The following is a 23,558-nucleotide window of genomic DNA, read 5'->3' on the forward strand; positions in this document are numbered from 1 at the left end:
CAGTTGTATCAAACCTGAGCACCTGTTCATCAGGAAGGGGAACAGCCTTCCTTGCTAGAACATTGTTTGTGGCCTCAAGCCATCCAAAAAACATATTTAGCTTGTTTAGAGAGTCTGTGTCACCCTTATATGTCAGGGAAGCTGCTTTATAATCAGTAATTACCTGAATGCCTTGCCACATATGTCTCAGGTCCATAGGATCTTGAAAGAAATTCTGCACTTTCTGACTATAGGCCCGCTTTGCTGATTTTTATAGCACGCCTCAAATCAGCTCTTGCTATTCTAAGTGCTGCCGCATCACCTGATTTGAAAGCTGTGTTTCTCACCTTCAACATTGCGCGGACCTCCTGTGACATCCAAGGTTTCTCATTTGCTCACATGATAATAGACTTAACACTGACATCCTCCATACACTTTTGGATACAAGCAGACACAATAGAAGCATACTTGTTCACATCAGTATGTTGTCCATTCGTTGCAGCATCTTTAAATATGTTCCAATTTGTGCACCAAAAACAGTCTCCCAGGCGGGAGATTTTTTTTGCAGAATAAATTTCAAACCTTGTCAGATGTTATTACAAGTGCCTCAATTTGAATGGCGATTATGTCGAAAAGTAATGTAATGTAGTTTTCTAATGTGTATAATAGAAGTTCTTTATCCGTGAGTGTCTGTCATTGATAACCAAATGGAGGTTTATTTCCGAATTGCCCTCGTATGCCTTGTCTCCAAAAACAAAAACAAAAAAACCCCCTCCATGTGGCTAAATTTTAGTGCTATCATTTTCATCCATGTTAAATGTTTCGGGTGGGGTGTGAGTTAAGTGTGGAAATGGGAGTAATTTGTTTCTCTGAGGTCTCTTGCCCTTGTCTCCATTCTTATTCTTCAAAAGAAACCTTCAATACTGATTACTGCAAATCTGTTGTTTTGCCATCAGGTTTCAGTGGCATTTTTGTGGGTTACCTAGCCTGCATAGGATTTTTATTTACATTTAAATGTAATACTCTAGGCAGAATCCATTATCCAAGCTTGCTAAATCTGTTTCATAAGGGAATGAGAGAAGCTATAATAGAGATCAGTTTTCTTTCTTTTTGCCTCCCTCTACTCCTACAGTATTATGTTTTTTATCCAGTACTTCTAGTAGTTTTTATTGCTTCCTCTGCAGTGTAGGCGGTTTTCCATGTCATACGTGAACTTTGCCAGAAATTTAAACCTTTTTTGCACAGCAGATCTGTAATTTAAAATTAATGAAAAAGGAAATAGAGGAGCTGTGTGCAGAATTGTGATGCATTGCAGTTTTACCTGAAGAATTATAATGTGCAGCTCTGAGTAAAGACAAGAAATCAAATTTTAAAGTATCTGATGCAGATATATATTATCATAAGCTCGTGAAAAAATAAGCAGACTTATTATTCTTCCCATGATTTTTGACAAAAATGTAAGCAAAGATAATATTTCAGAATTTTTGCTTCAAATTTTTTAAATTCTTCCAGCAGCCAAATATTTATCAAGTTAAATTAAGCTACAATTCATTTGCAAAATCAAAAATCTATAACCTGTTATAATGTCATAGCATATTAATTCCATAAATATAATGGTATTTGTAATTTCCCCCTTTTGGTTTCTCTGCACAGTAGCTATCTGTTATGATCATAGATTAGGGGTTTTGATAGGGTTTTACAAATCATGGCATATAAAACAGTTGGGTTCTTGCCATATCTTAAAGTTCTCTTCTAATCATTGCAGAGATAGCAATAAGAACTCTTACTGGTCTGCAGTCTTTATTTGGTGGGGCTAGGCTTATATGTCCATTGGCGGTTACTTTTGAAAGTGCCAAGATTGTGGCAGCAAAACTGCATCGTCTAAAATCAACCCTATTTTTAATTACCTCAACAAGAGGAATGTAGTTAAGTTATGCTCATATTGGATCTTTGACAGGAAAGTGCTATCAATTACATGGATTCTTCATTACTGTTATTGAAAGTTCATCCATGAAAGAAAATATTTCATAGGGAAACAGCAGCTGATGATGTTCAGTTTATTGACTATATATCTGAAGGGAAGACTTGGAATATTTTATTCCCTGTGCTTAAATTGATACATATTTTAATCTCTGATTGGCCATAGTAGACCTTGCAAAGTTTCACTCTTGCAATGAATGATATTCCCCTGAGATGCAGCACATTAGAAATACTACCAGTATTCATAACCTCTCTATTCTTTGTCACAACAGTAGCACAATTCATCTAAATCTTCAGCTTGGCCCAACTGTTCAGAGTATGCCTAGCCTTGCCAGTTTTTCCAGTTGGAATCATTACAACAATCTTGCTTCTGTTACAGCATCTCACATTGTAATTGGGATAATTTGGTATTGTCAAGAAATACTGTGGCCTGTCTTTCCTAGAAAACTGTTTTGTTTATGGTAGAGCTTCTTTCTCCAGTGCCTTTGATATTGATCAAGACCTGAACACCATAACTAGAATAATTGCTTGTGGTAATGATGTCAAGACTGTCTTAGTTGCAATGTTCTCTGATGTCTGAAATGTTTTACTGGCCTCAACCAGCTCACTGAGTCAGCTCATCTGTCCCACTTTGTTTTTCAGTTCACCTGCAGTCTCCTCTCTGAGGATCATGTTGTAGTCAGGGGCCAAATCTCCCTTTGCTCACAGGAATATATATCATACATGGAGCAGATTATGTCATGGCCTTGGTCTGGAGATCACACAGACTATTTAAGATTCAGTTGGTGCAGCATCTGTTTTAATGACTATGCAAATTCCAATGTTGTCATTTTTCCTTAAGATTATTGTTACAGATAAAATGTATATGCTGCTTCATTTAGAGCAGGGGTGTCAAAGTCAATTTCATTGAGGGCCGCATCAGCATTGCGGTTGCCCTCGGGGGGCCAGGTGGGTGTGGCCAGGGTGGGTGCGGCCTACTGGGTGGGTGTGGGTGTGGCCTACTGGGTGGGCATGGCCAGCTCTACATCGTTCGTGTCAAGGGTGCCTGTGGGGGCCTGGGCAGGAGTGGGACAGATCTGAGGGTCTCTGGCAGAAGGTGGTGGGACCGAGGCAAGCGCCAAGGCATGGTCCATTTCTTCATTCCTCACAAAGGATGACACCTCCCCAGCATGCACCCAGGGAGCGGGGCCAACGCAGCGGGCTGGTTCCTCGCTGTTTCTAGACAGCCTTGTGGAGCTAAGACTGAATGTGTTTCAGCATAGATGGCCACCACAAAATTGTACATTGGCTCCCGGCCGGCCAGGGCCAAGGAAGCGGGGGCCATTCCCTCACTGTTTCCAGGATGGCTTCGTGGGCCACATGAAACCATTTTGTGGGCCGCATCTGGTCCCCGGGCCTTGTGTTTGACATGTCTGATTTAGAGATTCTAAACAGTTTACAATTAGTACAGCCATAGTAAAATAATAACAAAAAAAAGCCCACATGCAATAGTTGGTATCATCTTCCATTCCTGAAAATTAACACAAACCCCCTCATAAAAACCCACTGACTCAGAGCTTTGAAATAATAAAGTTAGTTCCCCAAAGGTTCTGTGGAACAACATTTTAAAAATTACCCTCATGGAACAAAGAGGGAGCTTCTGAATGTTATTGGAAATATTAACTTCAGAGGCACAATATTCCAGAGAGTGGAGGCCATCACAGAGAAGGCACATTTTCAGATCCTAACCCCATCCATTTCTCAGTATGCATAGCAGCATTGCCTTCTCTGATGCTTGATAGGCACATAAAACATGGAGTAGAAGTTCTTGAAGTATCTTGGACCCAATCCACGTAGAGTTTTATAAATAATCAGCATTTTGAGCTGTGCCCTGTAACAAATTGATAACCAGTAAAATGCCTGCATCAAAGATATATCTTGTCTATACTGGCCATCATCTATGAGATAGGGTGCTGCATTTTGCAGCAACTCTAGGTAGTCTTCGACTTACAACAGTTCATTTAGTGACCGTTACAAGTTACAATGGCACTGAAAAAAGTGAGTTATGACCATTTTTCATACTTACAACCGTGGTCACATGATCAAAATTCAGATGCTTGGCAACTGACTAATATTTATGATGGTTGCACGGCTCCGGGGTTGTGTGATCACCTTTTGTGACCTTCTAACAAACAAAGTCAGTGGGGAAGCCAGATTCATTTAACAACCATGTCACTAACTTAATAGCTGCAGTAATTCATTTAACAACTGTGGCAGCAAAGGTCATAAAATGGGGCAAAATTTACTTAACAAATGTCTCGCTTAGCAACAAAAAATTTGGGCAGTATTGTGGTGGTAAGTTACCTAACCTAAAAATCTGTTGTTGTACTTTCTCTTTCAGAATCATAAATAGCTAAGCCTGCCTGTCTGAGCATCAGCATTTCCTTTCTGCAGTGTTCAGAACTGAAGAGAAAGGGGGAACCATCTTGCATGTCCTCTGCTGTTGGATGGGGTAAGTTGCTTGCCTAAATACCTAGGCTTTGGGAAATTCAGAGTAGACTATTTAGCTGACATGTAATGAATTCACAATTGATTATTCAACTAACTTTAGCTTACAGGTAGGCCGGCAGGTTTTGTTTTGTTTTTTAATTTAAGCAAGTTACGTGCTCTGTCTTTATTAAAATCAATCATAAAAATGTGTCTGGGGAATCCAGTTTTGTTTTTCTTATATTTCTTTTTAAGACCAAAGATGTAGCCCATTTAGTTTCCCTGTTCACTATAAATAATAATGCATATCCAGTTTTAAGATGATTTATAAATACTACTTTTCATGCAACATTTGGCCACGTGTAGCTCATAAGGGCAAAGTAAGAATTTATGACATACTCATTTTGCATTTCTGCAGTGACTGAAAAGTCCCTCCCCTGTATTCTTGTGTACTGCACTGCATCTTCCTTTTCTGGTCCTCCCTGGTCTCGTACACATGCACGCAATGCCCTCCTTCCTTAGGCCTCCCTGCACTTGCATGCATCCATGCCTGCAGCACCTCCTCCCCCAACTATGTACAGCCTAGCCTGTGCCAGCCTTCCCAGGGCCTCCCCTACCCCCAACAGTAACTCCACAGCCTTTACTTGGGACTCCCATTGCTTCCTGCTCAATAACCCATGTGTCTTGTGATTATGACATCAGCCAGGGCTGCTTGGATTGCCAGTGCTAAGTGATGCGCTCACATGACTTTGTATTTTTTGACTTCATCACTCAGCAGTAGCAATCTTAGTCATTTCTGCTGTTGTAACTCAAGAACCACCTGCATAGGTTTCATTTCCTTTTGTCATGTTTTCATTCAGTTTGTTTTTCTGTTATCAGTGTAAGATCTCAGTGCAAGGGAAATATGTTCTTATCCTGAGAATACCTACAGGTTTAGTGAAAAATATTGGTAAGGGGCCTCTCATTTATAAAGCAGCCCAATTTAGTGTGTGTAACAATATGTACTGAATGAGAGTAGAACTAGGTCTATCTAAAGCTATACTAATAAATAGATCTTTCTTTTCCACTGGCACTCATATATGTTTCAAATAGCAGTTACGAATCACCACTTCATCGTCCTCTAGCCACATGTCTGTAAGGTGTGTTGGGCAACATCTTCAGTCCTCCTTAGCCATGTGGGTTTAAGGGTTAATTACTCCCCCCCCCTTTGTGCTAGTTTGTTCTAAGTCATTCTTTAGACCAGGAAAGCTAATACAGAACTTCCTTTCTGCTTGTAGCTGGTGTCCAAACTTATAATACATCCCGTGCATTTCTGATAGGCTATTTGCTTCCTGTCTTGCTTCCTGCTCACCAAGTTTTCATCTTTCTATGCCTCCTTTTGTTCTTTTGTTTGCCTAGAAAATATTGTCTTCCTGTTTAAGTTGAAGTATAAATTTGCCTAGCAATTAAGAGAGGACCAGTTCCAGGTATATGCGTTTTTAAAATGTATATCTAGATTTATAGCTTAAGATATCCAAATTGTGAATTGTTATTTGGGTCTCAGTTGTTTCATTTCTTCTATGTCGAATGCCGTCCTTCTTTCAGTGCTCTACAGAATGTAAAAGTTGTAGTGTTTATTAACTTTTCATGTTTTACTTGTATCTTAACTTTCATTGTCCAATAAAGCCCTATTCACATGGTGCATTTAAGTATTTCGCTAAATACAGTAGCTAAAGTATAAATACATTATACTTTCATTTCATTTCAAATAAGGTATTAAAATGCAGATTGGCTTCAATAGTGCATTAAAGTGAGATACAGATATTAATTACAAATTATATCAGCATTTAACTTAGTCTCTTCATTTTTTCCTTTCCTGGCACTTTCCAAAAATGACAGCAAGAAGGAGAGTGACAGAAAAAAGGCCCTTACATTTAAAATACACAATGAAAATGTCATTAGTCTTCTGCTGATATAAAATTATGTGGCAGTAATCGTGACTACAGCTAATATTATCATGGAAAAAAGTGGATAGCATTGACAATGTCAAATGTCCTATAAACATTTATGTGCACATAGCCTGAAATTTATAATGACTAAATGTTATATCTGGGCTAGTTTAAATCTATAAAAGGCTTAATTTATTTATAAATAGTTTTTGCTTCTGAATAATAGCATAACTATTTAGGATATTCTGTAATGAGTAGATGAATATTAATAGATCAGGAGCAGAGACATTAATCCTTTGCTATTTGTATTCTGGAAATAAAATATAAAAGCGTTTGATTTTTTTTAAAAAGGGAAACAAATTGAAAGATCATATTTATAGAAAAAGTAAAAAAGAATTTTAAGATAAAGTTGGAATATCCTGCATCTTTATTAAACTAATGTCTGTGTAAACTAGTAACTTTTTTCTTTTAATTTTTAGTCTCAATTCATAATGTTTAATTCTAGACTCTTAACTCAAAGGATAAAAGGAAATAGGCAAAATTAAATATTTTAAAAACATAATCAACATTATTCTGAACATAATTTTTGTCACAGATACAGATTTAAAACCAAAACACATTAAATGTCAGATTAAGATTACCATTGTTTCTCATCCCTATATATATTGATAGTGGTTGTTCAGAATTTGGAATCTAACTTCTTTGCTGGTTATTTCTTTATTTATGGCTGCCATATTGAAACCTTATATTATAACCCTGAATAGCATACAAAAATCAACAAGAAACACAAAACCTATAGGAAAACAATGGATAACATTAAAGCCAAACTAATACAATAAAATGACCCGTAGTAAAATATATTATAACATATATGTTTAAGACTCTGCTCATGATGACACAATACTTAAGGAAAAAGCCAGACCTTGATTGACTTTCTAAAGGCCTGTAGGGCAGGGGTCCTCAACCTTGGCAACTTTAAGACTTGTGGACTTCAACTCCCAGAATTCCTCAGCCAGCAAAGCTGGCTGAGGAATTCTGGGAATTGAAGTCCACAAGTCTTAAAGTTGCCAAGGTTGAGGACCCCTGCTGTAGGGTCTTCCATGTTCATCATTCAAACCTGGACTAAATAGAGTGTTATAATAAATAGTAAACTGTAACAAAGCAGTGGAATAAATGAATCTGGTAATCTGATAATACTCAATATGAATAATATATTTTAAAAGGGATTCAAAGAAATATTTCAGAAATAATTTCATTATTTAAAAATAATTTCATTATTTTGTATTCATGACATTTTAAACGTAGTAATTCTTGAGGCTCTGTACAAAGTAATCCTATATTAAGGCAGAAGTTTATAGAGCAAACCTACACTGCATTCAGAAAGTATTCTGAAGTATTCAGAAAGACCCCCCTTCACTTTTGTCATTTTTTTATGCTGCAGCCTGATTTTACAGTTATTGAAAATCATTTTTTTCCTCATTAATCTACACTCAGTACCCCATAATGACAAAATGAAAACAGAATTTTAGAAATGTTTGTAAATTTATTAAAAAGAAAAAAAACTGAAATAAACAGCATAACAAAATTGACAGAAGTGAAGGGGGTCTGAATATTTTCTGAATGCACTGTATATAAGAATAGTAGTAGATCATGGAGATCTCAGGAAAGGAGAATAAAAAAACCCCCAAAATATCAGGAAAGAGGTGAGGAATACTGGCAAAGATTAGTGATGAATTGAGAAGAATGTTTCATAGACAAGTTTCCCTTTAAAATCATTATAAAAGGAAAATAAGATAGCTCTTATTTGAAAGACAGTGTTTATATTGTATAATAAATGATACATAGAGCAAGGCAAAGGATGAAAGATGAAAGAAAGTACATTGAATTGGATATTAAGCAATCCACACTTTATTAAGCTTCCGTTCCTATGGATTTCTCTACTCATCAAATCCGATTGAGAAGTATGTCTCCCAGGATCCTGGAGCATATTTGGGAATCTTCTAGAATTGTTGCTAGGAAGAAAGGTCGCTTAATCCTGTAGCCCAGTGCTTCTCGATCTTTATTCACCAACCCTTTTAAATACCTTTTGTGGCCACAGACCATGACCACAGGCCATCAAGACTTAACTCAAGATTTAATCATAACATTTCTTGAAGCCTTTGTGGAGCACCTGTGATGACATTTCTGTCCCTCAGGGGTCCACGGACCACAGGTTGAGAACCATTGTTCTAGCCTAAGCAGTACAGTGGATTGGATTGCAACTAACAATTCAGTTCAGTTAACAATTCAGTAAACATAGTGTTGTCAAAACAGTGTAGGAAATATACAATGGTTCATTAATAATAATCTCCTCTCAGTTTTATTAGAATGTTACTATTACTATGTACTGTCTCCTTGCTAATAAAATTCGTCAGGTTGTTTTTTTCTTTTATTAAAAAAATATTCAGGTAGTTTTATATTTTTCTGCTGATTTCATACCAAGAGCTAATTATCTCAAATAGCATTGCCAGGTTTGTTCAGTGGCTTGCAACATAGAAAAAGGGTTCATAAAAATTGTAAAATATTTAAATATTTAAAATAAGCAGAATTTTAGTAAGTAGAAAAAAAGGGTTTAAAAGATAAGGGAAATGTTAACACTGAAATGTTAACTAATTAACACATGATACTTAATAATGTAATATTTATTTATTTAATTTATATGCTGTGCATCTCATTGTGGAAGGGACTCATTTAGTATGCTTAATTTAATTTTATATTGCTTTTTTTAAATAAAACTAGTCATCCCTCCATTTGTGGAAAGCTGCTGATCCAAGAGAGGAATTGTAATGGTAGAAAACATCTTGTTTATTGATGCTTTCCTCCCTGTGCAGCTTCCTAGGCAAATTGCACATAGAATAGTTAGTAGTTAATGCATTAGACCAGTGTTTCTCAACCTTGACAATTTTAAGGCATGTGGACTTCAACTCCCAGAATTCCACAGCCAGCCATTCTGTGGAATTCTGGGAGTTGAAGTCCCCATGCCTTAAAATTGTCAAGGTTGAGAAACACTGCATTAGACAAAGACTGGGGAGACTCTTAGCCATGGTTGGATGCCCACTGGGTAACTTTGTACATGTCACTCTCTCTTAGATGCACCTATCTCACAGGGCTGTTAGTATGGGAAAAATAATACGTGGGCTATATTTGTCACCTTGAGCTCCTGAATGAAAGGGGAAATATAAATTTAATACCCATTTAAATAGAGGAGATGGGATTGAAAAAAATAAGGCAAGATAGGAATGGCTGAAAATTAAAGTTCACTTTAATTCTGCTTAGGGAATGCCATTGCAAGTAGCATTTTTTTTTCACTTTTCAATACATGAAAAATGTGATAGAAGATTACTGTGGCTAAATTTCAGACCAAAATCAGCAGTGTTTTAAAAACTGTACTCTGAAAATATGAAAAACTTTTGAGAGACATAACAGAATAACAAAATTGAAAGGGACCTTGAAGGTCTCCTTGTCCAACCCCCTGCTCAAGCAGGAGACCCTATACCAGGGGTAAGCAACCTCGGCTCTTTTATGACCTCATGGACTTAAACTCCCAGAATTCCTGAGTCAGCTATGCTGACTCAGGAATTCTGGGAGTTGAAGTCCATGAGTCATAAAAGAGCCAAGGTTGCCTACCCCTGCCCTATACTATTCCAGACAAATGGCTGTCCAGTCTCCTCTTAAAAACTTCTAGTGATGTAGCACCAACAACTTCTGGAGGCAAGCCTTCCATTGATTAGTTGTTCTTACTGTAAAAAAAAAAATCTCCTTAGTTCTAGGATCTGTCCTTGATACGTTATCCATCTTAGTTTGAATTGATGGAATAATTTACTGCATGAAACTTTTCATGTCAGTACTGATAGCAGAAGGTAAACCAGAATGTAATAAATAATTAGTTTGTCTAACCCCCCCCCCAAAAAAAGATATATAGCTTAAATAAGAATGGAGGTAACTTATTTAATTTCAAATAGATATCAGTATCTGCTTAATACGACTGAGATTGGGAAATTGGGAAATAAAATTAAACATTCTGGAATTGTTTTTAAAATCCCCTTAAGAGTTTTCTTTTGCAATATAAAGTTCAGATGAAACTTAAATTTAGATACCTCAAAAGGTAGTTTCATTGTCCCTGAGAAGAATGAATCCCTCATCAGTTATGCCTGCTGAAATATCACTTCTCCCTGTGCTTTATGACTCATAATTGCAAAAATTATGTTAGGACTGTTAGGACACTATAAAGCCACAACAACATTCAATATATTATATATCGGGGGAAAAAATCTGTCTTAAAAAGATAAAAATGTTTATCATACTGATAAGAGAAATTCAGATGATATTTATAAGTGGAGAAATATTGGAAAAAAAGGTCTAGAAGAAATGTGAAAGGATATTACTTTGTGTGATTTAACTTATTGTTTATAGAAACTAACAATAGCTCAACATTTTAAAACAGAAAAGTCAAAATAACTTTTCCACCGGTGTAGGAAAATTTAGCATCTGGAAAGAATTGTCTGGGCAGATTAAGTGTTATTGGATACTAGCAATGCTTTAGTTTTCATCTAACATGTTGCGTCAAAGAATTTGTGTACAAGATGTTATTTAAAAAAACATAAATGCATTTTATCTTTTACAATGGTTTCACAAAAATTGTATTTTGATAGACATCTGGTTAGTGACTCATGCAACCTTGGAGTTAAAGGAATAGATGTTGATGAAAAGTAGCACCAAAGAACTTTTCTGTGGGGTATCAGCACAAATAGCCTTCATCTACTTCCTGGTACTGTACAATTTATATGATCCAGATGATTATGTAGATATTTTCTCTATTTCCTCTTCTGATAGAGTTCCAGCTCTTTGAAATGTTTTCTGCTAAGAGCTTGTTAATAGTGTTGGATTGTGTTTCGGGAAACTGAGGTGAAAACAGAAAATCTTTGAAAAATATCTATAAATGGGATATTTACAGAGATTAAATGTCTTGCTTACAGAAGTGGTCTGAGTTAGGAACATTTGTGAAAGCATTGCTTGCTTTAATACTAACTTCCAATTGGCTCTAATAATCATTTTATATGTCTACACCTTACAAATGAAGATATGGGGAAAACATTTTCCAAAAATACTATAAAGCTTATTCTAAAAAAATTAACTGCATTTTATCCTTCATACTGATATGGCAACCTAATAATTTCCCCAAGATCTCTGGATTTCCCCAAGGAAATGTGCCCTTAGTTATGCTTGGATCTGTTCATATAAAAAAATAACACAGTCCAGCTCACATGTAAATTATTCTAAAACGAAAGAATAATTTGACTCTAGGAAACAGTCTCCAACTGCTAGGAAATGAGGAATTGGTTTAAGCCAGTTCTGGATAAATAGCTTCAGTCTGTATATCTGGCTGCAGTTAACTGGCTTGGGACTTTGCCAGTGGGGGAATGTCTGTCTGTACATCACTTTCTGTATATATGCTGAACATCAGTTCTGTATTCTTTTTAACACATAAGAAAAAAATACTGTACACTCAAAGCCTACATAGTCTTAAAGCTTCATACGTAGTTTATACATTGATTTGAACTGTTTGAAAAAATTATCTGACTCCGACTCCTCCTCCATTCCCCTTTGAATTCTTGGAAGTAGTACAATGAAATGATAAAAAAGCTTGCATTTAAGGAAAGAGCATTTAAACAAACACACAATCTGAATAAAAAGCATTCCCAAAAGAGACTTCAGAGACCCTGCCCCAAAGCTTGGGGGGTGGGGGAAGGCAGTTTTTAGGATCTGTTGAAATCAGATCATTATGTCATTAATAGTTGGGATGCTATTCCAGAGAACCAGCACTGCAACAAAGGGCCCTGGGTCCATTTAGATGACACTGTTTAATTAATGGAACTCAAGCATGTCAACCCTATCTAATAGTTACCGGATGACAGAAACTACAAAAGACAGATAGCCCCTCAGGTAGCCAAGCTCTATGCCATGAAATGGTTTATAGGGAAACTTCATCTGGAAGCCATCTGGTAACCAGTGCTACTCACAAAGCAAAGTTATTATTGGAAGTATAGTCAGAAATAGGGATCATTTGGACCTCTTCCTTCAAGTTGATAGGCAGGATTTCCTTGCTTTTTTCTTTCTCCTTTCTTGTTCTCATTTTGAGTATGATTAGTATCTTAGAATGTGGATGATAGATGAACAAATAATACATTTTCCCCAATCAAGAAAAAAAAAAATCTTCATCTTTGGTGCTCTGTTTCAAGCCAGCAAATCAAAACCTTTCTTAGTTATCTTTGATGAAACAGTAGAGGTGGAATTTTCATTAGTTGTAGCACTGTAAAAATGAGGTTGCATGGAGGAAATGAAAGATAATTTCTATTTATTCTGGCTTCTTGTTGTGTGGTTAGAAGAAAACCCAAAGCCTATCTAATATCTTTCGAAAGATTTATTTCTGAAATTATTCTTAGTTAACAGTAATTAATCTATATGTGTAGTGTGTACATGTATAAAAGTAAAGCTATTGGAATAGATGTAACTTTGAAAATTGAATATTAATTCCATTTTAGATCACTAGTTTTGTTAAGATACCATTTCCTGTAATCAAAATAATTTATATGTACTGTATCCCTTAGAGCAATATTAATTTATTTAGTTTTTGAGATAAATATCTATCTGTATTACAAATGAAAGTGAGCATTAAATCAAAAGGAAATCAGAGGAGTGCAACCCATCACATTTAAAATATATTTGTCAATTTAGGATTCTCAGTTGCTCCTAGATCTGAGGCTTGTGACATTTTTATTTTCTCTTCTACATTTTAAAATAGCACTAAGTTGACTGATGGATATTTCTAGTAGATTAAAAGCCATCTGGGTTTCAGTACATTCCAATTGATTCATTAATCTGCAAAATATCATTTATGTGAATCTGTTAGTACTTATCCCATCTGCTATTTTGTTGTTCACTTCTGAGTCTTTGAACAAAACAGAAAATTAAATATTTTAGGGTATAGTGCTGAACACTTCTATTTGAAAGGAAGCCTTGTGTTTGATCAAGAGTATTTGTTTTAACTATAGCACTGTTTCCCATTTCTCTTTCTCTTTCTATGGTGGTTTCTAAAGCAAAGGCTCACGAAAGCATAAAAATGCATAAAAGCCCAATATCTATTAACACAACCAAGTTTTAAATGTGAAGAAGAACATCTTCATAGCTGCCTCTCCAAATCTGTATTGAAACCTTCTGTGTAAAAACAATAATATACATTTAATTGTGTGGCACTGATAGTCCTAGGGGATATATTTCATATGGACTTTTCTATCTACAGACACAAAATGCTGACTCAAAGGTAAAGCCTTTGAAACTGTGTTAACGAGAAACAGCAAATACATGAACAGCAAATTTAACAAATAATTAAGGGCAAATTTCTGTAAAATGAAAACCCATTTTTCCCCTTCCAGGATGAGGAAGAACATTCTCTGCCAAGTTCTAATGAGCAGTTTATTATTTTTCCTGGGGGAACAGAAGATTGATAGGGTGTTCTAACCAGTGTCATATTTATTAAATATTAAAAGATATGGAACTTATGCATTCTGTACACCTCTTCTAATAAATTTCCTCTGAAATGTGACTTTTGTATGCAAATTTTTTTAGAAAATGATTGAGCCAAGAAATATTTTGAACTATAAGTTAGTAAATTATATGTCTACAGGTAATCCTCGACTTACAACAGTTTATTTAGTGACCATTCAAAGTTACAACGACACTGAAAGAAGTGGCTTATGACAGTTTTTCACAGTTAACGACCTTTGCAGCATCCCTATGATCACATGATCAAAATTCAGATGCTTGGCAACTGGTTCGTATTTATGACCGTTGCTGAGTCCCAAGGTCATGTGATCACCTTTTGTGAACTTTTGACAAGCAAAGTCAATGGGGAAGCCAGATTCACTTAACAACCGGGTAATTGACTTATCAACTGCAATGATTTACTTAATAACTGAGGTAAGAAAGGTTGTAAAATGGGGCAAAACTCACCTAACAAATATTTCACTTAACAACAGAAGTTTGGGGCTCAATTGTCTATGAAGATTCTCAGTCATCCAGGTCTTGATTGTCCCAAAGGTGCTTTTTCAAGAGGTAACTATACTTTCTTATTTTTCTGTGAAGACTTTGAAAACAACTACTTCATAAACGCTTGGCACAACATAGGAGAACAAACCCATCAGGACAAGATTCAGCAGTCCATCTGCATTTAAAAGACAAAGACCACTCTTTTGAAAACAGTAAAGTCCACATTTTGGACAGAGAGGACTGCTGGTTTGAAAGAGGGGTCAAAGAGGCCATCTATGTCAAAATTGAACAGCCTTCTCTCAACAGGGGGGGGGGGATACGACATCATCTATCTCCAGTCTACAACACAGTCCTTTCAGCAGTTCCAAGAACACTCCACACCCATCTGCACTACTCAGATGACCTTGAGGACATAGATAAACTTCCAAGTGGCCTCAATGACTCTCTAAAAGAATACAAATGATCAGCTGTCTGCAAGGAATATAAATCCTTCCATTCCCTACCATCCAGTCAGAGTTGAAGAAGCTTCTTGGATGAGAAGTGAAACATCATCAAAGAAAAACAAGAAAGTCCAGTTGCCTTTTGGGCTCAATTTTGATCATAAGTCAAGAACTGCCTGTATTTAAATTAATTTCTTTATTATATATGCTTTAAAAATGTATAGATATCAATTGTGTTTTTTTAAAGTTTGAATTTTATAAAAGGAGCAAGAATTGCTGAAACAATAACATTTTCAAATAGGAAGGTGATACATTTAATAATGAATTTTGTAACAGCCTTCCCTTGTGTATTACAATATTAACACTTTTAGAAAACTGTAGCAATTATTGTCAGCCATTACAAAAGAACCCAAAACAAAACAGCTATATAGAAATATTTATTATTTACTGTACAGATATTTAATGTGTCATGAAATGGAAGCATAGTTGCACGTAAGCTTGCTGTATTTTGAAATGCAATTGTAGGACAAATATTTGATCCAAGAGCCAATAGGAAAAGAAGAAATGTTTTCTAATACAATCAAAACAAAATCTTTACTGTATATTGGATTAAAATAACTGGCTGAAGTAATGCTGTTATTTGTATAATTTTTATTGCACTTTTAACCTATATTAAAGGCTTATTATTAGAAATATACCTCAGATTAATGATATTTGATAGATGTACATATAATACATATTTCATTTAATTGGCATGTGATCCCTAAGTCCTGAGCCCTCAAAACAAGAAAAGTAAAATAAAAGTGATAGCTTTTTTAAAATCCATGTCACATATAAAACTGACACCTCATCAAGTGTTCAATGGGATGTAGCTTAATATTAGAATGATTTAGAAAGCCAAATGTATAATATTTCCTTATAATCTAAGCTGTACAAATGCAAGAGAAGGACTTCTTTTAATATTATAAAGGTGCCTAAAACAGAATGTACAAACCCCACTAGTTTAAAATAAATAAAATAATAATGACAGGCTTATAATCTTCTCCTTTGTTTCTTTCCTTCATACCTATATAAATGATTGCAGGAGAGATAAATAATACTATTTGTTTATTCCAGACAACAAGATTAGGTAAGCTGCAGGCTCAAATGCATGTGTAAAATTCGGCCAATGTTAGAAGGTTGACTACTTTCATTTTAATCCACAGATCATTCATTGTAGAATAATGCCATAATTCTGTTTTTCAAGATTGTACATAATTTCATTACACATATTTTGAGAAAGGTCAAAAATCTATTGCAAACAGTTGTTGATTTTAACATTTGCATCTTGACAAAACAAACTTTATACTATGTCTTAAAATTATTTTTTCTCAATGTATATCATATAAATATGAAAATTTCCAGTCTCTGCGGAATTGTAGTTTAACATTTTCATCAGACTAAAGCATATATAATCACAAGACAAGATCTATTTCCATAATGTGATTAAAAATTATTGTTTGATACAGAGCATTAACCACAGATTTCTTTGAGGTTTAATTGAATTTCTTCAGTTACCCTGTCTGGGTAAGTGAGATGCTACACCAGATGAAGTGCTGTGTTAATTCCTTTAAAAGGAGTTTGGAGGATATTGTAATAGCATCAAGCAATAAGACTAAGGGATCTTTAATAACTAATTTTGCTGTGCTGACACAGCAACTACAGCTGCATTTTTCTCTTTATCACATTACTTCAGAGTCAACTCAACTTTATTTTTGCACAGTGTTTTATACTGTTGCATATAATTTTTTTATATAAAAGGAATACTTAGATACAAATAAATATATAGCTCATTCCATATATTTAGAGTGATTCATATGTAGTTATCATGGTAGTCCTTAACCCGTAAGGGCAGTATTATCATCATATTCATATAGAATGTTGCTCTGAGAGGTGATGGGCACTTACAACCTCATAGTTTCTGCAAGATTTTATATATTAGAAGATTCTGTAGCTAATTGTATTGGAATGTTCTGCATATATTGTAAGCTTAAACCTGTACATGGCTATTTCTGTAATAAAGCACTTGAAAGGAGGAAGAGCTAGAAGCAAAATCGAGTCATCTGAAAGCAACCGTTATATTATTTTCTGTTTTAATTTATTATTTTCCATCAAATCTTATTAATTCTTAGCAACTACATAGATACTTTTGTTAAAGACAGTCTGTCCCAAACCTGATCTTTCAGGTCTTCCAATGATTACTAATACTGGAGCTTAGGTGATATCAGATAGCCACATGCAATTATTGACGTTCGTATCATCTGCCCCATCAGGCATGAGTGTATTCTTTATTGAAGTCATTGTATCTGCCATGTGATAAAAAGTGTGAATCCAAAAAATGTGGTATAGTGATTAGGATTTTGAACTAGAAGCAGGGAGATCAAATACACACTCATGTCTACCTTACAGGATTACTGCATAGCTAAAATTGAATGGAGAATTATAAGCATCATGAGGGTTATGAAATCTGAATATGGATCTTACAAATAAACAAAATAATTATATTATTTTAGTACTTAGAAAATAAAATGGAAGGTTTTTTTGTTTTAAAAATGGTATATTTTACTGAATTGAAATATTGGATGTTAGATTTTAAATTAGCTCCAATCTTATTGTTTTGAACAGGTTGTCTCTATTCTCAGCAAGTGAGTCTCGGTATGTTTTACGAGTCAGTTTAGTATTAATGCAGAATGTTTGCTCTTAAAGTTCTTTTATTCTTGTGACCTTCAAGTTACTTCATGCTTATGAAGGCAATATATTTTGTACTTATATGTGCACTAAATATAGTATGCAATTAGGTCCTCATGGAAATACATTAGCTTCAATAGAATAGGGAGGAACAATATCTCTTTCCTTACTGCCCTCTGCCCCCATGTTCTAGAGCAGGGGTAGTCAACCTTGGCTCTTTTATGACTCGTGGACTTCAATTCCCAGAATTCTTGAGCCAGCTTAGCTGGCTCAGGAATTCTGGGAGTTGAAGTCCACGAGTCATAAAAGAGCCAAGGTTGACTACCCCTGTTCTAGAGGATTGGGAGACCTTCTAGGGGAGATTTAGAATACTGTATAACAGTGTATTGGGTTTCACCTGAATTGTATTAGTGTATTTAATGAAAACAAAACTTGGTTTTCAGTTTTGCTTGATTTTCTATTGCAGATACATATGATTACTGGAGAACACTGCAAAGATTTGAGTTATGCAATCTTCTTTGTTCAAAATCTTCATTAAGCAAAGACTTGTAAATCTGCCAAGTAGTTGTCTATAGATATGTACAGTTACGGTAATTAAGTATTACATTATTGTTCTAGCTGTTAGATAGGCTGGCTTTTAAATGCTGTTCTTTAGTCATTATTTGGCTCCAGTGTGGTACCCTGTAAGAGTTTATATTCTCTTGCCCAGAATGAATAGCACACCACTAATTGTTTTAGCAACATAATAGATGTCTTGCAATTAATTCAGAGTTTGTTCTATTTACACTTCCTTCTGCATTACTTTGAACCCCTGGATATATTTGTATATCTTGCTCAGTCATTAAATAAGTCAAAATATCTCCCCTTCTTCTGATTTACGTTGCTAACTCATTAGATCACAATTTCACCTTTCAGGTTCAGGATGCTCTACTTGGATTTGTGGAGCGTATATAGCTTATTCTCTGGTCTGTCCACATTTGATCATAATTCTAAACCAGATTTAATATCCTGGCTACCTAAAACAATGTTTTGTTTCTTAGATTCTAATCACTTACTCTATCAATAGGTTTGGATCCCACCAAGGTAGAAATGAAAACCTCACCTTTTCTATATATATGAAATCTGTTGCTATATTTATTGGTTACAATAAGTTTTTTAAAAGATTATAATTGCAACAGGATTGTTGACAATCATATGTATTGTTATAAGTGCAATACGGAATAAGATACAATCCAATCACCAGGAAATATATAAAAATTCAGACTTGGTAGTGAGAGGTCTATGACTGCATCAGAGGGGGAAAAAAAGACTATTTCTTCCAGTAACAGATTGCAATGAAGCATGTGATTGATTCAGTCAAAATAAAATCTCTGCACAAACAATAACTAATAACTACCCCAAATCCTGCACTACTGTAATCAGCAGAAACACCATTCCTATGTATGTTTTGCCAATTACTCCCAAAAATAACCTTCATTTTGTCCACTTCATCCCTGCCATGCCTACATTTGTAGACTTCAATTATGTCCCATTTCCTTTGCCTCCTGTCTACACTAAAAAGCCCCAAATGCCACAACTTTTCTTCTTAGGGAAGCTGCTTCTTGATTATCTTAAGTGCCTCCCTCAAAGCCTCTTTTAGCTCCACTTTACTTTTTGTGAGGTGCATGCACTATTCCAGATGCAGTTGCATCATTTATTTATATAAGGGAATTATTATATTGATATCTCTACTTTCAGTATTGTTTCTTATTATCCCTAAAGTGCTCTTTTTTGTGTGTGCAGTAAGTGCACCCTGTTTTGGCGTCTTAATTGAATTGTTCATCATTACTATTTTTACTCACAGCTAGTTCTGAGCTCATTGTTTTTGTATCAGTACTTAGGAATATTTTTGTCAGTATGCATCACTTTAATATGCTCACATTGAATGATACCTTCCATTTTGATACCCATTCCCTTAATATGCAGAAACCTTTTTGGAGCTCATTGTAGTCCTTTATTATTTTTAACCCTCTGAAAAATGTTACGGTCATCAGCAAATTTGACTACTCTGCAAGTCATACACAACTCCAGATCATATATCATATACCATCATATAATCATATATAAATACGTTAAAAAGCCCCAGTTCTAGGATAGAAACTGGGGAAGAGCACAAATTACATTCTTCACTGCAGAGAAACAACTGGCATTAAAAGTCTGGCAAATACATTTTGAGTCCCCTTCTAAGTTGTGGTAAGGAGAGAGAGCTTGTTCAAACTTGTGTAAATTACTTTGGCCCCCCACTATGGAGAGAGTTAAATAGTTTTTAATTCTCAAATGGATCTTTTTGGGAATCTACAAAGGTGCCAATAACTTTTATAGATTCCAACAAATGTTGCTGGTACAGTGTGGGATAAACTGTTGAATTGTATTCAGAAGGTAACCAGAAAGCAGTTTTAATATAACAGTAATGCAAGACACAAAAGAAATCCCATTCACTGCTAGTGTTTTTATAACAGGTTCATTAGACTGTATATACATGGATAAAAATAAAAGTCTAATATAAACTAAGGAAAATATAAAAAGAAGAGAAAATAAAAAAGTACAAAGAGATAGAAGTAAATAAAAAATGTATAAAAGATGACATCTCCTCCTTGCATAAACAATTTCAGTAACTTAATACCCTCTCTAGTATTTCAGTAAAAAAAATCTCCCTTATCAATAATCAAATTATAAAAAACTAATTAGCAAAAGTCTATTAAGAGCTACCAAAAAGAGTAACATACATATCTTTAACCTTAAAATAAATTTAATTTGTAATTAATTTATCGTTTTCTCTTAAGAAATAGAACAAAATAATCTCTTCCCCACTTATAACAGATCTTTAAAATGTCATCATTCAGTCCTGCTCTAAAAGAAAACCTCTTAATAGCTATCAGAAACTACAACAAATAAATTAACCCTGAGTCCACTTGAAATTCCTTCTCTTTGCTTTTCCTGATCATTAATCTTGTCAAGTAATGTCTCACAAGTTGATTTCTTGTCATTTTCTTTTTGTCTCTTCTCTGGAATAGCTTCATTAGTTTAACATATTCCTTTTGTAGATTCAAAATAAGATTTTCCAATTCACTCTTCTGATTTATTATTTGTATAATCCCTTTAATAATTAAGTCATCAGCTGGTTTCATTTGTAAATCTTTTTCCATGTCACTTCTTGCATTCTTGCATTTTAAAGTGTATTTTCAGATCCACAGCATATATTTCCATATCACTTTTATAAACTGGCATTTAAAAAAAACAAAAAAAAAAACCCCACCCAAATCCACATTCAAATCAGGCTCTGTTTTGTTTAATAAAACTTATTGTCTTTGTATCTGTTCTGTTATAATATCTGACACTCTTGTACATAATTTCTGAATATGTTGTTCCCAGACTGCCTTAATTTCTTCTATAGTCAAATAGCATTGTTCTGTTGCAGTAATGGTTCTCTTCTCCTTTAATTGTAATCCTTAGCTCTTTCTTATTCCATCTAGCCAACCTTCAAAATCTTNATTCCTTCAAAGCCTTAACCTTATCCTCATAGTTAAACAAATTTTCATTTATTCTCCAGGATTTCCTCTTTATTTTTTGACCAATCTCCATCCAGACCATACTATGATCAGACAAGGTTCTAGGAAAAATTTTAGTTTTATTACAATCTGTAAGTAAGTCAGTCGATATCAAAACAAAGTCAATCCTTGAAAAAGAGTCGTGTCTGTGAGAGAAAAAAGTAAAATCACGTTCATTGATGTGTTGTGACCTCCAGGCATCCATTAATTCTAAGTCATCTTTCATAGCAAAAAAGGATTTAGGTAATCTGGAAAGGGTTACATCCTTAGAAGTTGTTTTTTTATCTTTTAACGTATCCAGAACCCCATTCCAGTCTCCCATAACAATCAAAGAATTATAATCCATCGCCACAATTTTCTGATGTAAATGTCTATAAAATTGCTTTTGAACTACAAGTTGATTGGGTGCATAAACCCCTATTATTAAACACTTTCTTCCATTTAAATTTATTTCCACAAATAAGTATCTTCCTTCTTTATCAGCTTCTTTTAAAACAGGTGAAAGATGACTTTTAATATACATTGCAATCCCGGCTCTCTTTTTTAAGGCAGGTGCAGCAAACAGCTCTCCAAACTTAGAGTTCAATAATAGTTTTTGATCTTTAGCCACAATATGAGTCTCTTGTAAGCATATAATGTCATTATTAAAATGTCTTAAGTAATGAAAAATCTTGCGTCTTTTGTGGGGAACATTAAGTCCCCCTACATTCCATGATGTTAACTTACACATTAGGAGGATTTATTCCACTGACGAGACTAGCCGCATATGATTTCACAAAGACCTTAGGACGAGCGCCGCCTACTGGCTGGGAAATAGCCGGTATTTGACAATCAGCTGGAGGGCTATCAGCTGGTGGTCGAGCTGTCATCTGTCTTTCCTTTTCTTTGCGTCTATGAGCTGCGCGTGTGATTCTTTGTTCCTTTCCATTAGCTTTTGAGCTTTCCTCTAGATCTTGAACAGAGGCAGAAGAAAAATCCACAATCATCTGCTCAGGCACATCAGCCCTCTGAGGTGTAGGTGGGCGTTCTGATTGTAAAACGGACGCCATAAAGTCTTTAGCCTTGCTAATCGAATTAAGCCTGTAGCGTTTGCCAGATATTGTTACAATTATGCCCACGGGTATATCCCATCTAAAATTTATTTGTCTGAGCTTCAACTCCTGTGTCAAAAAGGCATAATCTCTGCGCGCTCTAAGTATTTTTGCTGGAATTTCCTTTAAAAGAATAATATCTTGATTCAAAATTTTAAATCTCTGTTGGTAAAAGAGCTGCATTATTTCATTACGTCTAGACTTTCTTGTAAAATATATCACAATGTCTCTAGGTAAATTCTTTTGCTTTGCAATCCATGAGTTTACCCTAAACACACGCTCTATTTCAAGATAAATTTCCTGACCACACGATAAAGCATCCCCAAGTGCATCTGCAATTACTTGTCTTAAGTTCTCCTTTGGGTCCTCAGCTAACCCACGAATCCGAATTGCAAATTCCATATCCCGAAATTGGGCGATCAACACATCACTCCTAACGTTTTCCAGACCCTCCTCTACAAGTTCAAGTCTCTGGTCACTTCCTTCTGCTTTTTGCTCATTCTGCTCCACCCTTTCTGCTATTGCATCGACATAATCCGCCAGACCTTTAAAGGCAATTGCCACATTAGAACAATAATCATCTTGCTTCTGTACCAAATCATCTTGCTTCTGTGATAAATCCAGTTGTTGCTGTGATAATTGGTCAAATCTATTTTGCATTTTAACATCCATTTCTTGAAACATCTCAGTCATTTGCTTAATAGTTGCGGCCATCAAGTCCTGCATTTCTTTACCAGAAGGCGGTGGGGACGAAGAAGATGGAGGGTGTGACGAGTGGGAAGTTTTTGAAGTTGACTGAGGTGTCTGGACCATCGAAGATGTGTATTTTACAATCGAGGGCGCAGTCTTTTTCGAAGCCATGTTTGCAATATAATCCAATTTGTTAAAAAGTCTTATAAAAAGTTCAGCCAAAGCATGTAATGCGCCAGTTAGAAATAACAAAAGTTCAAACCGGAAATCACTTTCACTTCTTGCTGAAAAGTATCAAATCAGCGCCATTTTAAGTTCACTTTTCCACATTCCAACTCAAATACGAGAAGAATATATTGTCCAAGTTAGAGTATAGTCCAAAAATTAAAGACAGACTTCCAGGGTCGGTTCGTCTGCTTATACGGAACTCACAGTTATCTTTAGGTCGCAGCGGTGACGGCAGCTTCTAGCTTCGCTTATAGCGAAGACGTCCTGGATCGCGGAGAATCCCGAGGCTCCGGAGGAGTTCTCACCTACATCGTCCACAAGGGACGACTCGGGAACTCAACTCCTACCTCGGGCAGC

General features: G+C 35.3%; 1 protein-coding gene across 1 annotated transcript in view; it reads left to right on the plus strand.

The window, feature by feature from the left end:
* Window positions 1-4,346: 4,346 nt before the first annotated feature.
* Window positions 4,347-23,558, plus strand: part of LOC107297979 (signal-induced proliferation-associated 1-like protein 1) — a gene marked incomplete at its 3' end in the record, with an annotated part of 49,262 nt that continues 30,050 nt past the window's right edge. Inside the window, exon 1 of the mRNA XM_015827344.1 lies at window positions 4,347-4,450. The remainder of the gene's footprint in view (window positions 4,451-23,558) is intronic.

Source organism: Protobothrops mucrosquamatus, unplaced genomic scaffold (genome assembly GCF_001527695.2).
Source record: "Protobothrops mucrosquamatus isolate PMUCROS unplaced genomic scaffold, P.Mucros_1.0 scaffold3629, whole genome shotgun sequence".
NCBI classification, from domain to species: domain Eukaryota; kingdom Metazoa; phylum Chordata; class Lepidosauria; order Squamata; family Viperidae; genus Protobothrops; species Protobothrops mucrosquamatus.